Raw genomic sequence first — 8027 nt, forward strand, 5'->3', positions numbered from 1 at the left:
TGGGACAAAATGGAACACAGAGAGATATATAAGAACATGACAATAACTGGATAAATACTCTACTACAAAATCCGTTTAAAATTAGTCCATGGGCTTCAGATTGTCAGATAAATGAAATAATGTGAATTACCGATAAAGCTAAGAAGGCTAAACCAGAAGACAACATCCATGCATACGCTTACTCTCACACATATCCAAATGAATAAATATTAAATGAAACACATTTAGTCCTGCACTTTTGTCACTAACAGTGATCTTGCTTTTCATTTTCTTATTATTTAAACAAGATGAGCAAGAATGGGAGACAGAAGGGGAGTATAACGAACGGCATTTCCTATCACATCGTTACATTTTCTCATTTTAAAACTCCGCTTCCAATGTATCCGTTTGCAGTTCTAAATACATTCATTTCTGTAGATAAAACTTGAATTATTCAACCGGTCGGTTATTTTACCTCGAAAACCAAATGTGTTACTTATCAGCTTTACCTCAAAACTAACAAGCATTAGGCCAATGCAGACTTGGCCGTTCATTTCGTTTGTCACATACCAGGAGCTACAACTTTATTATCATTTAATCATTATAATCATTAATACCTTCTGGATCCATGTTCTCCATGTTTAAGGAGTGATGGATTCGAATTCTCATCGAATAACAGTCCTTTATCTCGACTATCTGCACCATCTTGCCAAGAGCGAGAGTTTGCGCATCCAGAAAGTTTAAACGTTTTTGTTTTATTTCAAACTGCCTTCATTGACCGGAAACCGTAAATATTCTAAACTCTGCGCTAAGACACATTCGCATGGCGTTAGTTATACCGATTCTGACGGGATAAGAAACGTGCGCAATTTCTCAAAATTACCACACAGTGCAGAATTAATGCCGGCAGGATCTTACTGTCTACAAAGCAAGTTCAATGCAAGCATAACCTTCACAAGTAAGACGAAGCATGGCGGCGGAAAAGAACAACATTTTTATTTTACAATTACTTCAAAATTAGGAACAAAAATACGACCAAAAATTCTTTAGTTTGACATGTGATCAAAATACATAGTAAACTAATACATGATAGCATGCATGCAAAAGATCAACGGCAGAACTGGGACTTTTAACGTTGTCTGCATTAAAATGGAATTAACCATCCCTCTCAATATAAAATTGGGATAATTTTTTCTCTTCAGAGGCCTCCATAGAATAGTGCATCCATCCCCTCACTCATCTGTATGAAGACGTATCCTAAGGCTCCGTCAGCAACATTCAGATCAACAACAGCATCAACAATTTCACAGCTAGTTTTAAAACTTGCTTTAACGCACAGTGATTGCAGAAAATGATAAACAATTTAGGTAATATTAATTAAATTATTAAAATGTGCAGATTAATAGTCAGAAATGGTTTTTGAATTTTACATCATGATAAATGAGAACTATAGGTGATTACTAATTATTGTTAACTAATTTACTGTATGAATTTTTCCCCCTCGTTGTCAGGGTGCCAGTCAGTGGAAGAACACAGACACGTTGGCCAGCTGTCCTATTCATTCAGCACCAGCCCATCTAGTAGAGAATTCAGCACCACGGATAGTGACCTGTGTTACTATGACATCAGGTTCCTTCATTGGCTCTATATGTTTTTCTAGAAATAACTAAATGGCTCTGTTGCAGAAATTTCCAGCCATACACTTGGTTCCTGTATGAAGAGGATATTTTATTTTTACTCAGACCTACAGAAAACCAGCTCTGCACGCGATCTCCCCTTTACTGCTGGAGCAGGGCACACGCAGATCAACAAGTGACAATGCAGCAAATACAGATGAACAATTTCTCACAGCTTCAGAAGGAGTCAGATTACTTTGTAATTCAGAGTTTGTCTAAGACTTCTGCTAGAACATTTTGTGCACTTGAGCCTACTTTCAAAATGTATGGCACCTGGGTCTACTAAAACAAGGTGATGCTGCCTGAACCACCAACCAAGGCTGGGGAGGAAAGGGAGGAATACTAGCCAAAGCAAGGAAGAAAAGCAGCCCACCCTATCTCATGGTCATGAATACAAGAGTTAGGGAGTGTTATGAAGAAGACACCACACTTAAGACCACACAGTGAATTACACCAGAGAGAGTTATTGCATTCTAGCTGTGTTACGTAACATTCCTCAGCCTTCGGTTTTTTCCACACTATGAAGGACATAATTCAGGGTGACAAACAAAACAGCGGAACTGTAGGGCAGCCATTTATTTGTTTCAGTAGTTTTAAGAAAACTTGAACATAAAATGTTTGTTTTGCTTAGATATAAGTCCAGTTGTAGCAGACTTATATTGGCTTTAAGTGATGGATGTTGCTTGTGTTAATACTGCTTTGATTTTGAGGATGAAGTCTGAAGTGTAGGTGACATAGAAGCATGTAGTTTGATGTTTGGAGGTTGTAGTTTTTCATGGGACAATTTGAATATGGAGTACTGGTGTTGTACTTTTTAAGAGGACAGCTCACGAAAACTAATACAGAGTATTATAAGTACCTCTCTTTAAAGGAACTGAGCTCTCTTAGTGTATTTTACATCACATACACTCTTGGTTCGCTGGGCGGTCCATCCCACTGTAGTTGGAGAAAGCTGCCATCAGTCGTTCGGTGTAGCACTCGCAGGATTTACTAGGCTCCTGCTTAAACTGATGCATCATCATCCAGTCCATGCGCGGGGCGACCTGTATCAGAAGGGCTGCCACATAGCGAGGTCTGTTCTGCCTGGGATCCAGCAGGTCACTGACAATGTCCTTCAACTCCTTCATCTACAGTGTCAGATGACCAAAGTTATCTCCCTCTTGAGGATTTGTAAATAACAACATAGGGGCAAGAATTTTTTCTGCCTCGTCCTACTGCCTGAGTTTTTGACCGCGGCACGTCGTCACTGATAAGGAGGTGGAGTCGGGCGCTGAATGGTTATGATCCTCATCTGCAGGGGGGAGAGGGGAAGGGGCAGGGGAACCAGTTGCTACTCCTCCCTCGGCGGCATAAGGAGGAGACTGCTGTTTGGGCAGCAATGCTTGGGCAGGGGCCACACAGTTTATTCCTGGGTATCTAATTAGCAGACACCTTTTGGTTCCTTCAGGGGCTCCACAGACAAACTCATTGACAAAATAGAGTCGTCACAGACAAATGCTTTGTCACATGCTCAGCCGACATGGACTGTGTGCTGTTTACATATTTTTGGCAGAAACGGAAAGCTCATATGCATATCAGCATATTTTTGGCACAAGTGGAACTCCATCATTTTAAAGAGGGTAAACTCTTCAGGAAATTTACAATGTCAGAATAAACGGATTTTTTAACAGGAGTAACTAATGTGTCCTAATAAGGAAATACATACAATCAGAATAAAATACCTGTGGTTTTTAACAGTGGTAACAATCTGATACGGAAAGGTATCAGATCAACATATCTATAGCATGTAACGGAGCTTGCTCCCCTCCAGAACTCATTGTTCCAGTAGTTATCTGAAATTGTCGTTATTTGGAATATTAAAGACTATGAACAAAAATGGACAATGCAAGAAAATAAAACAATGAGTATGACAGAAAACTAGAGTATTGTTGCAACGGTTGGTACTAGCTGGGTTATGTACTAGCTCACATTAGAGAAACATCATAAATGCTACTAATACACAACTGGGGGGGGGGGGGGGGGTGTGGCTCAGTACATGGGCTAAGTCCTTGTGCCTGTAATCAGAAGGTCACCGGTCCAAACCCAACCTCAGCACGTCCTTTAGCAAGGCCCTTAACACCCAGCTTCCTGGGGGCCCACACAGGTGACTGTCTTTCACATAGTGCTTGATTTATAAAGAGCAAATTGAGGGAGGTGTAAAGAAGACAATTTCCCCACAGGGATCAATAAAAGTATCAATTATTATTATAACTGTAACTGCACGTAATAACCGGAAAGCATAATTGCTTACTTTCTGTCGAAAATTCTTGCAGCAATATGCTACATTTATGAGCTAGCGGACATGTAATTCTGTTCTACGCATGCGCTTTAACTGAGAGTGTGCTATTCTGATAGGTATGCTATAATGTCAAAACACCTGTACTAATGAAATGTAATACACAACAGCTTTCAAAAATGCGGTAGCATGGTACCTTTTCAATGGCGGTATAACATGCAGCTAGTCTGCAAAAACTCTTTGGTAAATGTCAATAAATAAAAATCGCTGCATTGCATAGTCAATTAATCTATGTGTGACATCGTGCTGAAAACGACTCCAGATAAGCCGTAAAATAAAGGCATTAATCATGAATTTCAGTCAGTTATGCCACAGCACTTCCCTTCGCTCGTTTTCTTCAACACAAAAAATCGCTCAGGCCAGGATCATTAAGTGCAATGTGGAGAGTGCAGACCAGCCGGGGATAATCGTGCTCGGTTACAGTATAAGGCACACGGGTAAATTGTGAATACGGCCTTAATCTAGCTACAGCTTCTTGAATTGTTGGGCGGTGTGCGTAACATAACGTTTTGACATACCGATATCACTTTATATTTCACGTGTATTTATCACTTCATTTCACGTGTCTCTTTAAGTCATTGTTTGATATTATCCAGAGCTGATCGTGTGATTAATCAAACTTTCAGTGTCATCATTTTTATGCTGTTGTATACTAATCTTTATAATTCATCTTATAGAATTCTGTTCTTATTATTACATAACAACGCGAATTATTGGTATGTTATTATTTAATCACATTATGGCCGCTTTGCTTGGTTACGTATTAGGCATCATATGGCATGTGGGACGTACGCTGCCAGTTTGAAACACGCAGCCTCACTTCCATTTCTGGACCAAGATGGCGAGGTACGTTAAGTTTCTGCTCCCATATTATCGTATAAATGATCTTATTATTTAGTATCTGTCAAACTTGCATGTATATTAAAATATGTTTACTGTTTCGGGCTACTGCGTTAATTCTATCAAAATTTTATGTGCAAGTTAGCTATAGTTTCGTATTGATATTTAAGTTTTCTGCATGTGCTTTCCTGCGCTTTCATGTTACATTCAGATGCGGATGGTTCCGGTGTTCTGTCGAGTTGAGCTACAGTACTACGTCCTCATATAAGGACATCATTTTTGTTTAAAACTATTAATTGTTCAAAAAAATGTTTGGTTTTTATGATTATGAGGTCCTACTAATCCTAAATGGCTAAAGGAAATAACACATGCACACCAAACAAAAGCCTGAGAGTCAGGAGGATAGTGCTAATAGATAGCCCTAACGCTAGCCCCAAAAAACCCCCTAAAATCCTTACCCTAACCCCTAAAACAGGGGTGACCAATCTTATCCGCAAAGGGCCGGTGTGTATGCAGGTTTTTGGGATAACCTGTAGGTCAGCTGTTCAAACCCAGGTGTGAGGACTCTTCAGCCAATCAGTCCTGACCTGTATTCCATGTGTCAGGAGTGACTGACAGCTCCATTGCATTACCTGTATGTTGTTTTTCCTCATTCAGAATCAGACGAATGGCGAAAGCTGTCAGCTGGAGTGATGACCAGTACTGGGCAACATGGGACAAGTGGGGAGAGGTGATTGACCGGGGAGATGAGGAAGAGCTGTGCTCCCCAGCAGAATCACCCTCTGACCAGGCTGACAGTTTGAACGTGTGACACAACCGAAAGGCAATTGCCAAGGCAGTTAGCTGGACGGATGATGTGTATTGGGCAGCCTGGGACAAATGGGATGAAATCATCTGCTGGGGTGAAGCAAAAGAGTGCTCCCCAGCAACTCCACCCACCAACCAGCCTGGGGAGGATAAGGGGTTAGACGTGCATGGGTTAGAGGTCTTTGTGTTAAATGAAAGGACAGTCTCCATAAAGCCTGCAGACGACCACCAAGACGTATAGAAGCCGTATTGGTCGACCTCTGCCAGTTTGAGCTTGATGATGTAAATCAAAGTAATGGTAAATTTGAAATTGTAGGAATAGAAATTGGAGAAGTCAAATTGGAGGAGACTGCAGAGAGGGGTTTTAATTCAGTATTTGAATTGGAAATGATGGATTTGGAGATAGAAGTTGTAGACAGTGAATTCCAGCTGAATGCTGTTAATTGGGACATTGCTGAAACTAAAGTGGACAAATTATTAGTGGAACACCTCAACATAAATGATCTCGAAGCAGGCAGTGTGAAGGTGTCCACATCAAATGGCAATGTGGTGAAGGTGCCCCTGCAGACAACGCATGGGAAACAGAAGAAAGGCAAAAAATGGCAAAATTAGACCCCACGAGAGCCGATTGCTGAAGCTGAACATCCTTCTCAGCCTCTTATTTGAATTTGTCAAATTGTTTTAAATCATTGTGGGATTAGCCCCATTGTACCCTTCACATACATACTTACAACATCTCTAAAACACTTTAAATTGTAAACATGTTTCTTCCCTACATCCATTTATGTCTTTCCTATTAGCAATGTAAGGGGAATCTTATTAATGCTAATAATAATGAATAATAATAATAATAATAATGTAACTCTGTTTTGCTTATATTTGGAAGTCCTGGGTTAAGGACACCTAGCTTAGAACCAGAGTTTTTGTAGAGTTTTTGTGTGCGTGCGTGCCTGTGTGTGTGTGTGTGTGCCTCAGTGCGTGCATGCGTTCATGCCTGTGTGTGTGCCTGTGTGAGTGCCTGTGGCCGTACCTGCATGCCTGCCTGTGTGCGTACATACCTGGCTGTCTGCGTGTGTGCCTGCGTTCGCGCCTGTGTCGCTTGTGTGCCTGCCTGTGTGCCTGCATGCCTGCTTGCGTGTGTACGTGCCTGAGTGCATGTGTACGTTCGTGCCCGTGTGTGTGCCTGCATGCGTTCTTGTGTGCATTCATACCCGTGTGTGCCTGTACAGTAAATGCCTGTGTGCTTGCCTGTCTGCTTGAAGCATGTCTGTGTGCATGCATGCATGCCTTTGTGCTTGGGTGTCGCTGTGCGCACATGTGTGCATGCCTGCCTGTGTGCGTGCCTGTGTGCGTGCGTGTGTGCCTGTGTGTAAGCGCCTTTCTGTGTGCATGCATGCCTGTGTGAATGCCTTTGTGCTTGAGTGCATTCGTGCCTGTGTGTGTGTGGCTCTGTCGGTGTGCGTGCCTGTGCACATGCTATTGTACGTGCCTGTGTGCTTGCCTTCATGCGTGAGTGCATGTCTGTGCATGCGTGCCTGTGTGCATACCTGCCTGTGAGCTTGCGTGCCTGTGGCGTGCTTGCATGCGTGCGTACCTGTGTGCATGCCTGCCTGCCAGCATGTGTGCATGCGTGTATGCCTGTGTAAGTGCCTACCTGTGTGCGTGCGTGCCTGTGTGTCTGCGTGCCTTTGTGCTTGAGTGCCTTTGTGCCTGTGTATGAGCCTGCGTGCGTGCCTGTGTGTTTACATGCATGTGTCCCTATGTGCATGCCTGTGAGCCTGCGTGCATGCCTGTGTGTGTGCCTGCATGCGTGCCTGTGTATGTGCCAATGTGCGTGCGTGCCTGTGTATGTGCCAATGTGCGTGCATGCCTGTGTGCATTCCTGCCTGTGAGCTTGTGTGCATGCATGCATGCCTGTGTACGTGCATGCGTGCCTGCATGTGTGTGTGCGTGACTGCCTGCATGCGTGCCTGTGTGTTCGTGCCTACGTGCAAGCGTGTGTGCCTTTGTGCATGTGTGCCTTTGTTCGTGCTTGCCTGTGTGCCTGCCTTCGTGCTTGCGTGTGTGCGTGTCTCTGTGCCTGTGTGCTTGCATGCGTGTGTGCGTGCCTGTGTGTGCGCGTGTCTGTGTGCTTGCATGCCTATGTGCATAACTGCCTGTGTGTGCGCGTTTGTGGTTTCACGTGTATGTGTGGGCGTCCCTGTATGTGTGCGTGCTTATGTGCATTCGTGTCTGTGCGTGCCTGTGTGAATTCATGCCAGTGGGCATGCCTGCATGCGTGTGTGCCTTTGTGCTTGAGTGCTTTCGTGCCTGTGTATGTGCCTTCACGTGTGCGTGCCTGTGTGTGTGTGACTGCCTGCGTGCCTGCCTGCCTGTGTGCTTATGTGTGT

This window comes from Paramormyrops kingsleyae, unplaced genomic scaffold (assembly GCF_048594095.1).
Source record: "Paramormyrops kingsleyae isolate MSU_618 unplaced genomic scaffold, PKINGS_0.4 ups27, whole genome shotgun sequence".
Classification (NCBI taxonomy): domain Eukaryota; kingdom Metazoa; phylum Chordata; class Actinopteri; order Osteoglossiformes; family Mormyridae; genus Paramormyrops; species Paramormyrops kingsleyae.